The 21,394-nt window shown below is 34.9% G+C and overlaps 1 protein-coding gene across 3 annotated transcripts in view; it reads left to right on the top strand.

Moving 5' to 3' along the window:
- LOC116347548 overlaps positions 1–21,394 on the top strand; it is a 244,078-nt gene that overhangs the window by 143,208 nt on the left and 79,476 nt on the right. For all 3 annotated transcript variants that reach the window (XM_031778169.1, XM_031778170.1, XM_031778168.1), the window contains one exon: positions 19,435–19,500. The gene's annotated coding sequence lies outside the window, so the exon portion shown is untranslated. The remainder of the gene's footprint in view (positions 1–19,434; positions 19,501–21,394) is intronic.

Genomic DNA, 21,394 nt, shown 5'->3' with positions numbered 1-21,394 from the left:
TGGCTCATGATTTTCAATTTGCGATGAGATAGAGAATGAGCGAAAAATCCCATGCAGATGCAATATTGAACATGTAAAAGTGTATAAATCTTCATTCATTGAGCATGTGTTTATTTTGAGTGGTTCGTGTACTCCCTCGCTATGTTTTTTTTTTGTTCGCTATTTTGGCGGGGCGATCATCCATCTATCGATGGCTTCATTATTTTCTCTCTTTCTATCGTTTGCGTTTCCCGCTATTTATTGCTCGTGCGATGTTGTCATCTGCTGAGTAGCGATAAAGGAAAAAAAAAAAAACTTGCGCGCAATACGTATATGATGAAGGTACGATGGAAATGAACATGGTTGTGCTCTTACCTCTTAGCATGGGCCAGATGTTAAACATGGAATTTTCTGATGAAAACCGTGGCATATTCACACCGTCTCTCTATTTTGTGTCCTTGGCACTGTACAACAATTTATTGAATGCGATTTTTTTGCTCGTCATTTGTTTGTCTCATCGACCCAGACTTTGTGCGAGATAACAAAACACACACACACACAAAAGCAATAGCTGCTGAAGCCTTTTTCGATACATAAGCCAATCACAACTAAATGAATTGGGAACTCCAGCAACGTGACACATAGCACCATTTTCGATAATAATCACTTACATCAATATATTTTCGACGACGCACAAAACTTCACAGATCGACTTCGAACCAATGTCGTACATTTCTTATCCGTCTGCGAATTATTACAGCCATAAGTTAAGCTGTATAAGATAACTGTAAATTAAGGTCTTCCGCGTCGAATATATTACACAAAATCCATGCGATGCTGATACAGACAGGGTGGTCTTGACCAACCATAGAAACTCCTATATGATTTATATTGCTGTGTATTGCATGAAGCCTTACAGATTTGCCTCATAATATTTGATGTATGTATCTACATATTTCAGAAAATTTGTTTGAATTGGTCATTGTTATATTTAAGTATGCCCATTTACAAAGACTGTTTTTATTAATCAATCATTTTAATAATAAATTTCCTCAAAATTCGATTCACTCCGTGAAACTAATCTAATAGATTCCAACATTGTTCAGAGAACTTCCCTGCAATAAATTCAATTGCATGCGCTTCCGTACTCTTAATCAGTGACCGGTTCGCGCATATTTCTATGCCTGATAGCTATGCTAAGCATAGCGGAGACGCAAGCCGCAACGCACCCGTCACCATTCGATTCGAGCTATATTGTATGCGCACGGTCGTCTGCATAAACGAACATGTGTATTGTTCATATAGAGTGAACGGCGATGCGTCGGTTGCGTTTGCGGCTATGCTTGGCATATCTATGCTACCTAGCGTATTTAGGCAAGCATAGAAATATGCGCGAACCGGTCACTGCTCTTAATTGAATGTTTTTAACATAGAAATTGCAGTAAGTGATTGCATTTCATTTTATTGGATATTATCATTCATAATGAAAAATGTGTAATACTTCGTCTCGATAAAAGATTTCATAGTAATGTTGTTATTGACTCAGAGAAAAGTCAATCACGTTTATTATTGCATTGTTAATTTAATGCTCGTGCCCAGAAAGTACAAAGAGACTGTCGACTTTTCATTTAATATAATTATTTCGAATAACTTCGTCGAACAATTTTCGTTTTCGCTTTTCATATAAAACACATGCTCTTGCGTACTTCTGACGTTATTAAACTTTCGATATGAAGCTAGTAAAAATGGGTCACATTTGTCGCGGAATTTTTTTTTATTAAATTTTGTGTAGCACAAAATGAAATCACTAATGATTGGAGACATCTGATTGAAGAAAATTGTAACAGGTGTTCGTGAGGACATATTTCCTTAGTGCCATATGTATTCAAATGTTTTCACTTAGCAAAATTAAATTTTGTCATCATCGACAAGACATGTACGTTTGTAACGCACAATCTTGTGTGAGTATTCACCGGTGTGCACACTTACTCAATTGATTGAGAGTCCATAAAAGCCACAACACAAATTACACGGTGTGCGGTGTCATCAAATCACAACTGATGAATTATTAATCTATTGGAATGTGTTTTAAACTCGAAAACGGGCAAACCAATGCGCATTCATATTGATGAGTAAATAACAAAGCCACAAGTTGATTTGTTTACGTATAATTTGACAATAAAAGCGCACAAAAGACCGTTAGGTAGCAGTAGATTCGTCCTTTCTCGTTGATAAATGCACATCAGCCCGTTGAACAACAATGAGAGAAAATAGGTCGACAAATTACGCACCATCAACACACACACACACACACATCACAATTTCATTGACAATAATTTGTGTTGCACGACTGAATTCATGACATGACATTTGGGAAAAATAGGAAAATCAAATTTCATACCAGCCAACAATATCCATCGTAAATTCTCGCAATGTTAAAGAGCGAAAACAAACACAATATCCCAAAGAAATAACATAAACCGCTCGATTTTTTTTTGCTGTGAGCAGAAACAAAAAATCCGGTGATAAAATGTGCGCTTATATGTGGCAACAACAACAAAAAATAAAATGTCTTACATCCGTAAGATGAACTTTTCCGCACTGTGATCCACGACATGAAAGAAAACTAAATCTGACATTAGTTTTATATAAAAATAATTTTCGAAGCACTTTTCTTACAAAAACTACTAAAGATGGGAATTTTTGTATCGGAGCCATGCCTATGATATCGTAATCATGTGAAAATTTGCAGAGGCTATTTTTTTTACAAAAAGTTAACATTCTGAAAGTTTGAAGAAATTTCAATGCATATTAAGGGTACTTCCCATACAAAATTTCGTTTTAGAGCGAAAAATCCAAAATTTTGTTCGGGAGGTGCTCCTAATATTCGTGAAATGTCTTCAAACTTTCGGAATGGCATTTATGTGTGATAAAAATAACCTGTGCAAAGTTTCAGCTCATTACGATATCATACAGGCATGGCTTCCATACAAAAATCCAAATTTTTTGAATTTTTTGTATGAAAAGTGTGTCGAAAATGAATTGTATCGCAAAATTTACGTCATATTCGGTTTTCTCGTACCCAAAAACCCCCCAATACACATTTTTGAGTGTTTAAGAATACATTAAATATCACTTTTGGAAGAAAAATTGAATTTTTCCCATGGATGGACATGGGCATCACACCAGACATGACCACTTTACCCTGTCAACCAAAGTCGCTCAAAATCTAATGGTTTCTATTCCTCGGCATCCCCAATCATCCTGTGAAGTCAGATTTTGAATTACTTTTCTTGTTTGAAAGTTATCGTGTTAACAAATTTTTGCGTACAGGGTACAGCGTACAGGGTACAGGGTACAGGGTACAGGGTACGCACATACATTCGGACATCGAAAAAACGCTAGATTCGTGTTCCCTGGCCCCAAAAACACCCAGAAAACACATTTTTTGAGGGTGTTAATTTTCCGACCGATTCCAATACTTTACCTTACACACTAGGTGTGTGCGGAAAAGTAAAATCGTGTGGGTGTATAGATAGAATGAAATTGACGATTATGAACGAACATCAGTGAATCCATAAATACACAACTTTCATTGGTTACACTCATGTAATATGCAGTTTAGGATCAAATTGATAAACACATGGTTTAATGGCGAAGAGGGAAACAATGGCAACCAGATAAATTCATCGTACACCATACGCACTGAAGCAAAAAAAAGATGCGATGTGAAACCGCGCTTGTGTCACACAACTGTCAAAAGAGATCGAACGAAAAATAACAACAACAACAATATTTATGTAAAGCAATCCAATGTGTGTGTATATAATATATACTATATATATTTGTATTTTGTATCACTGCGAGATAAAATGTATACATGCGGATAAAATTATGTGTTTGTCAAAACCTCATTCCAGAGTGAAAAAAAGCACGTGAAACGATTTGTTTGGGCAATTGTTTACGGTTTGAAATGATGTCGCTGGCAAATCTCGTTGCCCATAAATGGGTTGAAAGAAAAAACCAATTCAAGCGCATACTTTTTTCTATATTTTATTATTTATTTTTTCCAATGTTCTATTCATTGCTTGGTATTTATAACGACGCATTTTTGCGCGAAATGCCATTGAATGAGGGATGCCCAACCAAAACCGTTTGGCGTTCGTAATATCATGTTGGCATAAATATCGGATTGCGTGTCGCTGTGTGACATCAGTGCACATAAATACAATGAAGCCTCGCATATTACCAATGAAATGCTTGTTATTTGGCTGCCGGTTGCTGTTATATTGATTCAGTTAAATTGCTGCTTCAAATTCAGCCAAAAATTTCAGCGAGACAGATTCAGAAATGTACGCTTCCACTGTGTATACGCCACTATTTTTCGATGGTGGTAAATAATTCAATTCGAAATAGCTCAGCAGGAAATAAATTTACGAATTTGCAAAAAAAAAACGCCTTCGGTATAGCCAGAATGGCATAGAGCCGAAGAGAGGTGGAGATATGGAAGTGAAACAAGGATTGCTAAACGGAATCCTTTCCTTTCGTCGTCGTTCGACTATTCGAGATATTCATCTCTGTGGTGCTTCAAAATCGAATTCAAAATATCACATTAAATGTGTGTATGGTACGCGCTTCTTTTGTTCACATCATTTTGCACATCATGGGTACTGATGCGATTCGGTGGGCTCGCAACACATGCGAAACATTAGAACGATATGTCGGTATTTCAATTCGCATAAATTGAATAAAATTCGCTCGCTATCCACCATATTTCTCATCACACTCTTTCCCATCGCTCGTTCGCGTACTATTTTAAGTGCACATATCATATTTCACACTTTTATTGCTACCGACTCCAAATATTTGAACTGAAGATATGATCAACTTGACGACCGTCTGTACCATCTCATATGCATATCGGGTTGATAAAATAGTCGTATATTTTTCACATTCACATTTGTTCTGATGCAATTTCATTCGATCAATGATTTATTGATATTTCCATGCCTTTTGTATATTAACTATGGAGTGTAATATGGAATTAATTACCAACGATGCATTTTTGCCATTTATGCATCTGGCACACCTTCCCCATGATGGGAATAGTTAATTGAATGGAAATTCAAATGAAAACTGAGAATGTTTCTCGCATTTATAAATATTTACCGGAACACTTTCCACGAAAATCGTTTGACAAATGGATTTTGATTATTTCAAACATTACTGTAAATCGAGTAAATAATTTTTCATCATCTGAATGTGACATGATATGATATTTGTTGTTTATGAATAAACTCATCAATTTGCAATTATGCACGGATCCATTTAAATCTCAATCAATTTTAATCCGTGCATATTTCGTTTTATTGGAATTTATTTTGATTTCAATATACTGAATTCAATCATTTTCGACGTTTATTTTTGAGATGAATGGTTTTGATCATCAAATAAAATAACATTGATTTCACTTTGATTTCAAATGGGATTATTTGCGATGATTTTTGTCTTATGCAAAAATATTAAAATTAATATATTTGATAGTTAAAAGTTATGATATATTTTAGTGAATAGTCATGGTCGTTCATAGACAAAAAAATTGAAAATGTTTGTGGTGTTTTTTGTCGTGCGTTAGTTTAAATGAAAATTTTAATTAAACACCATCGTCATTCGACCAGTGATGCTAAAAGAGTTGTGTGTGATACTGAATGAAATCACTGAACATCATTACACTTTTTTTTTAAAGTAAAACAAAAAAGGAGTTTGTGTGTTTTGACCTCAAATATGGCATAAAATCGACGTTTCAACAGTGCCTACATGAACAAAAAAAATATTGTGAATAAAATGAGCTCGATGAACAGGAAAATGAGACGGAAATTTGCGGACAATATTCCGTTGGGTTCGTGTATGGAATTTAAAAGGTGATTTTCACCATCTGTTATCGATGAAATACATATGCTCTGCGCGAATCGAACTAACGAACGAACAATCCATTCGTAGTCAATGCTGCAACCGAGCGAAACTAGCTTGGGCCAAATTTGATTGCATGGAAAATAGCAAATAGTAAGTGGAATATCGCGTCGATGTGTTGTCGTTTCCGCCGCCCCATAAACACTATGCATACAAACTTTTCAAGTAGTTAAGTCAGATTGGCAACAAGAAAATTGTATAATAATCATCAAGTCTAATCAACATAAAATTAAATGCTTTTAAAAGGAAATTTTTATCGACGAATCGAAGACGTGAAGTGCGCGTGAAGCTATTTTCAAGGTGTTTCGGTCGTGTTGTTGATCGTTAAGAATAATATTATTTATAATGTGCGCATTGCCAACTCTATTGATTGACTAATTTGATATTCATGCTGAAGACGACACGAAAGTTTTATCTTGGCATTTCGTGTTTGCATAGTTTGTTGGGCCCGCTTAACACCGAATAACACATTCTTAACGAGTCTCGATAAACAATTTCGTTTCGAATATGCAAGGATTTTTGTTGCCGGTACATGCAAACTCTCTTCGATCGGAGTAGTGCAATGCTAACGATGTGCTCAACGCTGGCTATACGCGATAAACGACACATAATTGCCATATAAAGTTTTAAATTGGATTCTATTTTGTAGTTTTTTTGTTGTTGTCTACTGCGTTGCTGACAATTTTCAGTTGGCAACGACATCTTTCAGCCGACGCAAAGTGGCTTGTTTTGAACGTATGCAAAAAATTTGAATTTCAAAATACATCACAAACACAACCAAAAAGTGCCAATCACCGCACCACGGCTATGACGGCTTCATACTATTATTAACGTGATTTACATGCTCATCGCGAAGCATTTTTTTTTAAAATGTTCAATCGATTTTTGGTGGGCGCATCTTCCAATCATTCGAATGTGCATCCCAAAAACGTAGCTAAGTGGTTCCAAATTGAAAAATCAGCCAGTTTGCATTTCGCGTGCATCATCTCAATCACGGTGCAAATCTTTTTAATTACAAAATGCCACGTTAATTAAACGATGATGCGATTAAAAATAGCTATACTTGAAAATTACCAAATGCGCAATTACCGCTAAAATTAGATTTGAAATTAATTTTTGAAAACGCAATCATCGATAGTTAGATGTAATTTTTCAAAATAAATCGTGCTCAATGGCAATTTTCAGACAATTTTAACTCCATCACAAAAATTGATTTAGCATTGGCTTGAGAATGCAGCGACATAACTTCGTCGTCTGCGTGAAATTGCGAGCGAAAAATATTTGAAATGAAGACTGAAATGGTATCACATGTAATAACCGGAGCATTCAATTAAATTGCTTGTGCCACATAAAAAATGGGAGAAAAAAATCTACGTCAATTTCGATGCGACCGCATAACAATGGTATTTGTGGCATTTTCACATTCCATTTTTTTCGGGTAAAAATTTGACGCAAGCTAGAATACAATGGCCCGTGAAAATATTGTCCTAGATGATATTACTTTACTTGACTAAACCCATCTTTCTCCACCGCATGCAATGCAAACACTGTGACCGCAAAAAGTGCGCATTTCCAGGAAGCATTCATGCCAAAACCAAAAACGAAGAAAAAAAGCGACAACAGTCACCTCTATTATAAAAGACTTTGTGTGCGAAATACATTTGACGAGCGCGAACAAACTGAAATTTGAAATGGCGATTTATTCATGGCATGGAACGTAATTTGGCGTACGCTGGAATATAAAGAAAAAATAACACACCGAAAACCGTGCATGAGTTGGCGGAAAAATGGTGTTGACGATTCAGTCGAAGGTAAACGCTGGGCAAAATAGATCACTGACACACATATTTGAAATGAAGATTTGTCAGTTGGCGCTATTCGCATCCCAAAACCATGGAAATGATTAAATAAGCAAAGAAAATAACAAAAGCGAAAGAAGCATGTAGAATGCTTGGAATTTTACAATGGAAAAATGACACGTTGAACTTCTCTGCTGGGTGGAGAGAGTGATGTTGGTCGACCTATTCTTACCTCTCTCTTCCTGGCTATTTCATACAAACACGGTAAAATATTGCTTTATTAACTCACCCGCTTAGAATCGTCGATTCATGGAGACAAACACCATTTTCGGTATGGTTTTCCGCATTCTAACGTTCCGTGATATCATTTGCACGGTTATAAATTCAAAGTGACATCGTTGAATGGCAGGAAAAGAACAAAGCACACAATACACGAAAAATGTATGAAATAGGTTGATGAGGTGAAAAAAGGGACATATTCTATCGAGGTAGCCATGAGGTCGATTCATCTTTGCATAAGATGATGGGTGGCATAATATATGGACGTCAGCATCGAACTGACATCTCGTTTCCATTTTCAAACAAATAAAAATGACGCACGAAATCCAAAATCAAACGAAACTCATTGCATATGAATGCGGATGTTTTTCGGGGAGTGATGTAATTTATTCCATTATTTTTAATTAAAGCCCAACAAAATGATGCGTATTGTGCCGATAAATTGCTGGATCGATTTCAATAAAAAACAATTACAATGCATATACCATTTGGCTGTTGTTAAACAATAAACATATATTTTTCAGCCAAACTAACTATTTGCCTTTTTCCTCACACAAAAAAATCTCTCTCCCAATGAACGCGAATTGATAGTTTTTATGTGTGTTGTTAAATGGTTGCAGCTGCATTTAAATCTATTCAATTGAATGAAGAAATTTAGAATAGATAAACATAATGTATCTAATTGGAGCGTGTATTCCGAGTAAACTGTATATATATATTCAGTGCTATAAAATCAAAAAAGGAAATTCGAATCGAACAATTGTATTTTGAGCGAAACACAAAGAGAAATGTACAAACTTTAGATCGCCTATTCGTTTGCCTTTTTGTTTGAAAATTAAAAATAGAATTCAAATTGTTCTCTGTTCGTTGGCACGATATTCTATGGCCGTTCGTCTTCAGTGAAACTCGTTGTAGCAATTCAGCATTTTTATCTGTCGACCGCATCAAGTTTTCTTAGGAGGAAATTGTTTTTATAAAGAAATACAATGCTCGTTTTTTTTCCTTTCACAATAAAAAGAGTAGAAAAACGGGAAGATAAAGCGTGAGCACGATGAACGTGTACATGTTTGCTTTGTTTCAAGTTAGAAAGAATGTACAACATTCCGTTTGTATATTCTCTATCCGTGTGTTTTTCTTCTGTTCTTTTATCACGTAAGCGAACAATGGAGATCGATTTGTGTGTGCGCTCGCGCCATTCGCGAATAAACGCTGTTCATGCGATCATTGCACTTTGGCCATGTATCAAAATATCATGTACTTTATTTTTGCGTACCAAATCAAGACGAGCCACACAGAGAATATTGAATGTGTTTGCGCAAATTGTACACTTGAACATAACGAAATATTGTGGTCGAGATCATGCACATCGCCCATGCATGTGTGTATATATATAGATATTTGCGCGATGCTGCAATCTTGCAAAAGAGATGCATCACTTTGTGGCACCGCGTTTTGTTTTTGTTTACGCTTCTTAACTATAATTTATGATTATCTTAACTTTTATTTATAACTCACTTCTCACATGATTCTTCCTAATAGTTAGCGAGGACGGTTTTTTTTCTTCTTCATGTTCTCGTTTTTATCGTGAACGAAGCTTGAGTTGAGTGCTACGCACAATTGAAGTTGGAGCCACTTAATAGCTAGATACTTTTTTCGAATCAAATATGAATGAATCCAGCGCCGAGCAGCAGTAGCATTCACGGTTCAAATGTAATACATCATCGTTTTAAATGCTTTGTAATTTGTTGGATTTTTAATTTGTATTAGAGCAATGGCATCGTCGTTTGCCATTTATTATTCATTAATTATTCCATGCATATGGAATTTACTTGAGGCTGGTGACGACACACAATTACTTCGCTCCTCATTCAGTCACACAGTTTACATTTTCACAATCATATGCACATGAGAGCAAAATGGGAAAGCATATATGCATGAACAAGAGTTCGACACTGTGTAAGGCTGCGCTAAATAAAATAAATGGCAAGTTATAATTAGCGCGAACCAAATAACATTCCCAATTTTACAAGAGGGATTTTGGAATTGTGCCGACACACCGATGAATTGCCGAAAACGATTACCGAAAGTTATAAAGACCATTTTATTTTTGGGGCTCGAAAAATTTGTTAAGTGACGACATTTGGTTTTTGGCTTTGTCGTACTGTCATTTCACATTTGGTTCGAAAATGCGCTCGCGCCCACATTACGATGATACAAGGAAGTGTCGGGAACTGTGTGCGAAACCCAGAAAAACCGCAGTTATATATGTCGTGAAAAGTGCGGTGAATGCTCGCCCGTTTGGAAAACATATTTTTGGCCCTTTTGCGTTCTCTCTCTGTCTCTCTTTCAAAAGGCAAATCCATTTTAAGTAATCAATGTTCGCATCATTTAAACACTTTCGCGCTTGGAACATTTGTGGCCAACACAAACTCATTTCGAAATGAGTATTTTTCTCGCCATCATTTGCAACATCGTTTCGTGCTTTGGCTCATGGCAGCAATTTTAATTTCGAACACTTTCAATATCCTCGAAGCAAAATTGCCATTCTCAACCGGCTCTGCTATTAATAACTAGAAAAAACTGGTGACCATTGTCATTTGAACAGTGAGAGTGTGTTATTTTTTCTCTAACAATTTTTTTCTCGTTCGTTTATCATACGTTCGTACATCGCTCACACTCTCCCTTTGGCTAATTATTTGAATAATTTTAAATGAACCATAAAAGCCGTGCCGTTGAGCATTTAACCGGTTTTAATTCATAATTGTTCAATTGACGTTTCGTTCGCGTGTTCTTGTCGCTTGAAATGGGCCACACCATAATTAGCGCATTAAAGTGAGCGCACTCATCATCGCACAGTAGCACGAAATGTAGCGACTGTAGATAAGAACGACGTTGCTGGCATTTTTTTTTTCATTTAACTTAATGTCGATGTTTTCTGATGTTGTGACAGCAGACAGACAATTAAGTAAACAATTTGCTCGATTAAATGCAGAAATAAGAGAGACTATAGAAAGCGAAAAAAATGCGCTAGAGTAAAAAAGCGAATGATATAAAAAAGCGTGCGAGAGGAGGAGACTGAAAAGGACGTGCGTGTTGAAAAAATTAAGCGTTGATCAAAGAAAACGTTTAACAAGAGACATAGACGCCGGTTTCAAACAATGTCACTGTATGCATGTATCGTTGCCAGACTCTCTATGTGACAATCAAATCACCAAATCAAATTGTACACTCGACAAAATATGCCATGTTTCCAACACTGTGCCGAATGGGTCTGAGATGAAATGAAACGAAATCGATATAAACAAAAACAGAAGAATGGATGTAGCGAGATTGGAGTTGAAGATGAAACGAATGAATTTACGCGAGAGTGAGGGAAATGCTGGTCAAGTGACTTGAACAAAAGCAATCAGTGCCAAATCATGTGATTCACTCACATGACCAATTGTCAAACGCTTAGATATTTTTTCATTTGACGACTTGACCTACCCAAAATGGTCGGTCATGACCCGAACAAACAAAATTACAGTCGGTAACTAAATCCAAAAGGAACTGTCAAATGAAATAAAGTTATAAAGAAAATGCATGCAAAACCACCAACTATTCCAAGAGAGAAAAAAACCATCACAAAGAAAATGTTGGGTGTAACAAAGACGTGATATGTACATAATAAGTGTACAAAATAATGAAAAAAAAAACAACAAAGTTCTAATATGATCGTGCTGTCATATCAAAATGCTAATGTATGCCATCATCATGTCATTTGGCTAGCATTTTGTTCATTGTCGTGATTTTTCTCTTCCAACTAATGTATGCATACGAAATATTTTGCTAATAATAATACATGCAATTTTGCTCGGCAAGCATGATAAAGCAACTGGATCGACAATAGAGTCGAGGGAATGAGAAAGGGATGAATGGCGAAAGAGAGAAAATTGCGTTGGCGTGACTTTTCTTTTCAATCGTAAAGCAAATTTATGTAACAATGCAATGAAAATGCTCCGCCATGCTGACATTTGAATCATGTGAGAGAACCGATGTTTTAAAGGATGAGAAAGTGTGTGCGGTGACATTCTCTGAAGTAATACGCAATGGCATTTTTTGGAGCGTGTTATGACGCGACACACTCATAATCATAATTTATAGTGTGTGAGTGTATGTGTATGTGGTTTTATTTTACACATTCGATAAACAAAAACCGCACATTCCATTTTTCAACAGGATTCAGCTTAAGCTGAACGGGGGAGAATTGCATTCAATTTCCTTTTTGTGCGCTGAGTCTTCATTTTATTGTTCTTGCGGATAATAATTCAATTCTTTTTAAATATGAGCATTTTTTCCCCTCCACTTACTCGTCGGTGCAACCACTTTTTCAGTGTCTGTGTTAAGATTAAGTGGTTTTCAGACTAATTGTTCGTCACATGCATATGAATCAACCACCATGAGTGAATGATCAAAAGGTTAAAAATCAAGGTCAACATTGTAGCAGTTCAATAAATTGGGTATGGCTCGTAGATTCGTTGGTCACATCATGACACACATGTGATTTAAGCGATAGCCATTTTCTATTTTTCACCATTCACCTAAATTTTGCACTCGCTTTCAATTCTCAACATCCCAAATTATGTCTGCTTCAATTAGCATGTTTAAAATAAGAAATGTCAGTGAGAGTTTTGGTCCCAAATCCATGAAAAACACCTCTGTTGTAACTCGGCGCTGTTTTATCCTTTTTCTCGACTCTTATGTCCTCGAGCACGAAAGTACACCATTCAAGTGACACAGTTTGCAATCGAAATGAGAAGAGAGAACGAAAGACGCAGAGAGAAAAATAAAAACCTGAAGCCCTACATAAATTCTCTAATCCAATTAAAAGTTGCTCTCCTTTCTTTTTGCGCTTGCCACGAATAAATCTCTTTCGAATCTCACAATGCATAGTTGTGAACACGATATGCTCAAGCATGCTGAGTGTAGTAAAGCCGTGAAGCACGTGTTTCGGTCTGGATTTCAAAATGAATGTGACTTTTGTAGAAATTTTGGTGCTGTAAAAGCTGGTGCTGCCGTTGTTGCATCCCCTGAATGTGCGGTTTTTCTTTGAAAATCCTGAACTTCATCGGGGAATTTTACACTCTGAACAACCAAAAGCTCGTATTAAATCATCGAAATTCAAATAGGTTTGACTTTCAACCGGTTGATGCAGAAAAAAATAATGCGACGACCAGCAAATTACGAGCAATTTTACGCAGATAAAATAAAGACACTGTAGTTCCATTAATCGCAAGTCGTTAGCACATACGCATTTGTCAACGACCCTTGATTTCATTTCAATGACACTACAAAGACACGCATTTAAAATCCAGTGACCGATTTCTTGTCTTTTATTCTCGTTCTCTCACTGTATCTAATTGGTGTGTGTGCAGTCGTTGAATTTTATGGGCGACAATCCACCCGCTTAAATTGAATTGAATTTATATTTTACGCGACATTTCTGGCGCTATTCGGTGATTATCTAGCTATTTAAATGGCTCAGCCTGATGTCAACTAGTGAAAAGCAGAGATGGAGCAGAAAAAAGAGACACTTTAACTCGTCTGATCATTTGGGGATTGGTCAATGCGTCTTTGCAACGAGGTATTATTAAAGGTTTGCTGTTACTGCCATAAAAACATTAATCTAATTACATGAGCATCGGGCGTCTACGCAAATAATATGGCCTTATCTCCGACAAGTTAGATAATGACCGCAAATTTATGTGGCAAAATGTTGCGAAAGTGGAAGCGAGAGGGAGACAGTGATACATTAAAACAACCATTTGTCTCGAATTAATGTAAAACTCTTGTCACCTTTTTCAGAGGGAAACGAAAAAAAGTATCAGTTTAAAAAAAACTACTCAAAATCCATATTTCCACGTTTTTTCGTCACCCAATGCCATTTTCCGTTTAAAATTGACCATTCATTTTTGGCCACTTGAAACCGTTTCAATGAATTAACTAACCGTTAATAAGACTATAATTCGATTATTTAAACTAAATGCTGCCCTTTTTTTGGTTGCTGTTCGCTGTTAAAAAAAAACATTGTTCATTTTCCAGAAATGTGAAAAAACACAAATGTTCCATTCAAATCAGGAATGATTCAAATTGCATTAATTCTCTGGGCCAGCAGAATGTCAATAATTTGTTTTGCCATTATTGATGCAATTAAATATTTTTGTTAATTTATTGAAATGTATTTGTGATGCGTTTCCGCAATGCGTAAAATCAACATTCCAAACTTTTATATTTACCTTTTCAAAACAAAATGCAAAAAAAAATCGATCGTGCATTTAGGCTAAACAGTGGCCATCGATTCAAAATATGTGAAAAATATTCACACCTCAACCAAAATGGAATTTTAACCAAAATTTATGTTGCATTTTATCGAAATTCGAAAGAATTCAAAAAAAAAATTGTTTGTTGTTTTCTGTATGGATTGCAAAAATATTCGTACTTTGACTAAATTGGATTGAGATTTGCATGGGAGCTCTGAAAACATAAATAAATTCAAATACAATGGCAAAAACAATTTGTAAATTCCAATATATTTGAAATGGCTGTGCAGTCAATATGAACATTTACGAAAAACCACAAATGCACTGTTTGTTTATTTGTGGCTTGAAAAAATTGATCCGCGTTAAAATGAAAATCGCACGCAATTTATTTTATATATGTTTTTGTATCTTTGCATAGTACCCAAAGTAATTTAGTGCATTTGAAAAAAATGGATTACAAAAAAGCAACCAAGTGACAAACACAACCTAAAAAAAACGAATCAACCATTTATTCAGAAAAAGTGGAAGGGTATTTGTTTCGCTTCGATATTTCCATAAATTTTCAAACGAATTCTTTACTGAAAACTATAAATCCTTTTTTTCCATCCAATTTCAGTTTGGCCGATTTGTTAGAATGCATCGAAAAATTGGTGTGCGAAAAAAATAACATAGGCATTCAACAAAAGTTGAATTGTTTTTGATTTTAGCATTGTTTTCAAATTAATGTTAGCATAAATTGGTATGACTGCTCTACATTGCATTGATTGTTTACAGTCCAATGATAATAATCACCTTTTAATTAACTCTCATGCATGAAATTTTCCGGCTGAAAATAAATGTAATGATGAAACCCTAACATAACTTTGCCTGCTTTGCCTCTTTGCCCATTGATTCTGAACGTAAAATAGATAAGAATTTATTTAGTTCAGCAAACTCAGTGAGTGAATAAAATGTGGTGCATTTTCGGTTTCTTTAAAGAATCAAGATTTCTGTTGTACTGGTTTTGACACGTTGTCTTCAATTCACCGCAATTTTAGCAAGAAACTTATTTTTACGGTAGATAGATGCGCAATAGTGAAAACATAGAAAATAAATAGTATATTGTCAGTGCCGAAACTTAGTATGATCGACTTTTACATATGCACAAGTACGTACAAACACACTCTCTATTATTCCAAGGAAATTCATTCCACATATTCAAATTCGTGGTATTATCTGCTGCAATGGAAATGTTTGAACAAGCGGAATGTGTAACTTAATTTCTGGAAGTGAAACTTATTTGCGAAACGACATGGAAAGAGTGTTCACGTGTAGACACACAAATTACTCGGGTAATTCGTCTATAAATTCTCCGACGCCGTTGTTTCAAAAAATAAATTTAAAAAAAAGAGAACAGCAAAATGTTCCCCATGCTACCATAAAAGAAGGACGATGTTAGCATAACGAAGAAATGCGATATATTAAGTAAAATTAAGACATGCAATGTGAAAGCAAACGATACACACACACAGTGTGGATTTATGTGATTAAATGTTGGCAATAAGTAATTTCTTCGTTTCGAATCAGCCATAAATTCGTGTGTCATAATACATGAAAAGCGATGATGACAGACTTAGCGTTTGCGTTCGCAATCATTTGATATGCTGGAAAAGTGTACGAGAAACGCGATCACAAAATATAAAAAATTCATAAAATAACAAACCGAATGAATGAAAAGCTAACAACAACAACAGAAAAGAGCACACCGAATTCGGCGAGAAAATGAAAGAAAGCAAGCGAAAAAAAAACAGAATAAATTCCATGTAATCGCTGCGAATATTCGATAACGAATGAAAAATGGATCGAATACATAACAATAGAATTTGAAATTATTGCCAATTTCGTCGTGTTCGAATGTCCTATAAACACAAAACTGAATTGCTAAAAATTGAATGTCGTGCGCGAGCGAATCGAGTGATTCATTCTTGGGTCTACAAGTGCTGTGTATCGTACGATTAGCTGGATTAAGTTTGTATGCTCCCGTTTTATTTTTCTATCCCCCATTCACTAAATTCAAATAAAAGAAAAACCATTTCGACAAACTTTGCCGCAATATCACAATCGCTACCAATTCATATCACGACACTATTCTGTTCAATTTTTTTTCGTCTTTTTCTTGTATTATCGATTGCACTTTTTCCGTACAGCAAATCGTTTCTCTTCACCAAAATCGTTTATTTATATTTGAATTCTGTTTTTTCTCTCTTTGGTTTTTGTTGTTGTTGTTGCGCTTTAAAATGAAAATCCATTGACTTAAAACTATGTGAACTCAATAGTCCATACGGAAATTTATTTCTCTTCCGATGTGTGCCGATGCACACAGAATGAAAATGAAAACGAACAATTGCCAAGTGGCAACATAAACAGTGACTTTAAATGTTAAATATATATTAAGAAGCGATTGAAATTGCAAAGAATTATGTAACGAAACAAAGAAAACCAATTTATAGCTGAGAGAACAAAAAAAAAGAGAAAAAATTCGGAAATGACGATTGCAACGGAAATCATTTAAGCTTATTGCTACTTTATACGGCTGCAAATCGGATTTATTTTGAAATGGATTCGTTTTTACAAGTGTCAAAATAACAACGGATTGCCTTGTTGATTGTCTCAAGTGTATTCCGTTTTGAAATTTTCATTGCGCACTTGTCATTGTTCACACAATGCGCCACCTTTTCCAATCGCAAAATGTGCACCCAGTTTCGTGAGTTATATAAATTTTATTGTTTGAAGGATTTGTGCGAAAAATGGCATCTGCTTAATTTTGCCAATAGTTTCCCGTTTGCATTCCGTATACTTTGTATTCACGCTTGAAAAGTCACCGACAACCCCAATCAAATGGAATTGCATCCGCTAGTTTATTGTCGTTGAATGAACACAGGCATTTATATTATCCATACAATATAGGATTCATTTTCAAGATGAAGAAATAAATGCGATCCAACAATTCGAGCAACTTTTTATTCTCTTCAGCCATTCGCTTGTGCGAAAATTGTTTTTCTTTTGCTTTAAAATAGCAACTGCAAATGAAAAATGTACGCTGTTATTTCAATGTTGAAGAAATGTCATGGGGCAATTATTGTCATGGGATTCGTCTTTTACAACAAACAATTACTCATCACAACTGCACACTTTTTCTTCAATGGAAGTTTTGAGGCCATTGAACCAAACAAGTATGCCTACTTCTGGTCCATGAAAAAAAGCGCAATTCAAAAAATTGTTCGAAATAGTTTTTCTTTTCTTTTTCATTCGCATGTGTGGGGCTATTGAACTTGTTCTCATTACGATTAAGCGCATATTCCCTTGGTTTTTTTTGTCGGTTGTTCAACCAAATGTTATTTAATCGTGCAGTGAATTTCCATCGCCAGTTGGCCAAAGATGGATGATGCCATGTGTAACCATCGCTGACAGACTCCTTCGAAAAGCAACGAACAACTTTTCCAAAATGAAAATTAACGAATGATTCGTTTTTTATTTTGCCAGATTAACTTTTTTTACATGTGGAAATGTGCGTAATTGGCGTCAAAAAGACGACAATATAATGAAAATGCCGGAGGCGACGATGAGCAAATGCAAAAAAAAGAGATTTTTCTTGTTCATTTGTCATAATTTTTCGATCGTTAAGCAAAATGAGAAATTATTTACACTGCGTTGCACGAGTGGTGCGTATTTTTCGCATTAAATCTACTTTATATTCGAGTTAATCATAGCCGATTGGTGAGGGGGGGACTTATACATTTTCATTATAATCGAACGTTGGGAATCAATGGACAAAAATCGACATTTTCCTGAATTTGGATAATGCCGTCAAATGCGCCGGAAGTAAGAATTGAATTCGACTCATTTCATATTTTTTTGTTGTTGATGAAATTTGGAGTGTGTTTGATGATTCGTGAAAAAAATGTTTTTGAATTGACGCGGGTACAGAAGATTAAAGAACGATTGAATTATGATTCAAAGTATGTCCTAAGCCGTTTTAATGCCGAAACAAAGCATTCAAAAATTTTTATCTTCTTTCACCACAGAAAAAACATTTTTTTCATTGAAAGTAACTTCATTTTTATTCCATCCTTTCTTCGATACTCTTTCCATTATTTCTCATTTGTTATTCATTCCAGCCTATTTAACGCCTACAAAAACAGTAATACGCAAAGAAAATGTGATGGCAATTCGAAACTGGTTTGAAAATAAAACCTTTATCGACGAAAAATGACAAACATTTCAAGACAATGTACTGGAGTGGTGGAAAAAAACCGAAGCGGTTGAGCGTCGGATAAAGAACGTGAAAGAAATAAAAGCTGATAATACGATTTTTAATTTGCAATGAAAACAAAAAAGAGATGCGACCGATAAGAAAATATTTGAACATACCACCATGAAATAGAATTTGTCTACGTTGAGAGTGGCGTCGACAGCAGTAACAGCGCCAACAATGACTCAAAATATCGTTTATCTTTTGTCAAATCTGATTTGGTGATGAATAATCAATTTTTTATTGTTGAGCGACAGAGAACATGCGAATTTACCAATATCAGAAGCAACAAAAACAAAATTGTTTGAAGCCAAAGACTGACAGGCCAACACACTTCGCATCGTTGCTGCTGAGTGCGTACAATGGACGTGCTTGTCGAATGCCAAAATTGATCTCTTTTTTTCTCCTCCCGTTGTTCTTCAGATGAATGTTGAATAACAATTCGACATCCCGTTTTCATTTTAGCTCTCTCTCTCTCTCTCTCTGTGTGTCTCTATCATGGGATATGCACGGTGTCAATACTTATTACGCGTCTTGTCTAAAGTTCACATCATCGCCTAATTGACACTGAAGAATTGATTAATTGATTTAAGAAAAAAAACACGCACATCGGGAAAATCAATTGATTTATATTAATTTCATGTCAACTGAACACACACACATACAAAATCTCAGCTAGGCTATGAGGCTTTGATTGATTAAACTTGTGTCTTATGTCATTGACATTTTTATGGAAATTTATTCTTGAAAACCTGTGTTTCACTTTGAAAAAAATATGTATAAGATGATTTTAAAGCATTACCTTTTTTCTTTACAGATTTTTCGCTGACAAATAACATCAAATAAACATTGATCTTTACTGTGCAACGTATTCACCAAATTGGTAAGAGACACATTTATTTTATGTCATTCATTCGAAAGGAATATCATTTGGAAGGTTTTATTAAATAAATACAAAGAAGTTTCACGTTTCTATTATTATCTGTGGTTTCTTTGTTGAATTTCGTTACAACTCTTGGCGAGGACAGCACCAGACATGCTCGCAGTTGATATCAAATCAAAATTATGTCACATCATTTTATACGTCGGAGAATCAGGTTGTAATGAAGTATTTTTTTTAACAAGTCTTCAAAAGCCGCTTTACATCATTATATTTTCGGAATTATTCATTGAACATTAAATCAACATTAATTTGCCATTATGATTCTATGCAATATAGCATTTGCTTGGAAATGATCAAGTAAAATTGCACAATACATTTTAATTGTTCTTATTATGGAGAAGTAATTTGAATGCTTCTGGTTTATGAAATATACAGTTTCATAATACTTTGCATTGCAATTCGCTCATTAGTCATTGTTATTATTTCGTAACATTCATATTCAATAGATTTCAAAGTATGAACTACAGTCACTGTAAAATGCAATTTAAATCTAAATATGGATGTCATAGGTTGTGAACTCATCGCGGTGCACTTGAGAAATAATTGAATGATGCATTTCCAGCATCTTATTACATTCCTATTATTATTGTATCTCTATTGACATTCTACTTGAATCGAAATCGCTTGGCTTTGTAGAATTTGTTTTGCAGATTAGCCAATTATATACATACATTCAATGTAAACTTTAGTTATTTGAAAATAACTTTCCCAAGCAAATTATACTTTGTTTCAACTTTCTCTCAATATTCACATTATAATATTATAAATGTCATAACCACAGAAAGCGAAAAAACAAAAAAGTTAAAAACACACGTTTAAAAAGTAATTTCTACCATTTGAAATAGAAATGCATCCACCACATGTTATTTTCACTAAAAACAACCTCAGAGATAATAATTGTTTTAATTTTGGTAACAGGTATGTCAAAATGAATATCATTGTTAACACCTAACATTGTCACTTGATAACAAAGAGCATCTGCAACTGAAGGTGTAAACGAACAAATGTTGTCTGTTGACAGGTTGCAACTGTATTAACAGTTAATATTGAAAATGGATGAGAAAATTACAATATATGCGTCAAATTAACGAAATATGCATATGTAACCATGGTCACACAACATATTTAAATATCTATCTTCAATTCGGAATATGCGGATGAGTTTCATGTTTGAAATTTGTCTCATTTCAATAATATTCATTACGATGTTATGACAACAACCACATTATTACATCTAATAGTCTTTATACAGAAACGAATACCGTGTCAGTGAAACATTGTCATGAATTTAAATGAATAATATGTATTGAAAAACCATACAATTCAAATGTCAAATTTCTGCATTTAGTTTGTTAATTAATTGCGAAATAGTTCTTTTTCACCTTCTGCACTTTTATCTCTTTTGGTACATAAACATTGGTTGGATTTGCCACTAAACCGAGTATATTATACACCCGCCATTTCATTACGTGTTTTTTTTTTAAATGATCAGCCTGTAAATTTATTTCCTTCTGACTTCAAGCACTTAAAATTCAGAATGAATCTGCAACACGACCGCCATGGTAATTTTCCTGAAAATGTGTTGCCTTTTGCGTTGGCTTAATGGCATAATTTTACGAGTGTGAATGGCTTAAAATGTGCTGCACTCTTGTTTTTTTGTTAGATAGATAAGGTCATCATAGCTAATGGTTAAAACATCAAGTGCGTCAGTTTTATTTGGATTTTATATGGTGTTTTAAACATTTTTAACACCTATTCCAGCCATTCCGCTGTAAATCGTGTCGACAACAAAATATAATAATAAAAACGAAACCCATCAGCGGATGAGAGGTTT

This window comes from Contarinia nasturtii, unplaced genomic scaffold, assembly GCF_009176525.2.
Source record: "Contarinia nasturtii isolate CC-2019 unplaced genomic scaffold, AAFC_CNas_1.1 Cnas_scaffold_1964, whole genome shotgun sequence".
Taxonomy (NCBI): domain Eukaryota; kingdom Metazoa; phylum Arthropoda; class Insecta; order Diptera; family Cecidomyiidae; genus Contarinia; species Contarinia nasturtii.
The sequence above is the reverse complement of the archived record's forward strand: the minus strand, read 5'-3'. Positions and strand labels throughout refer to the sequence as shown.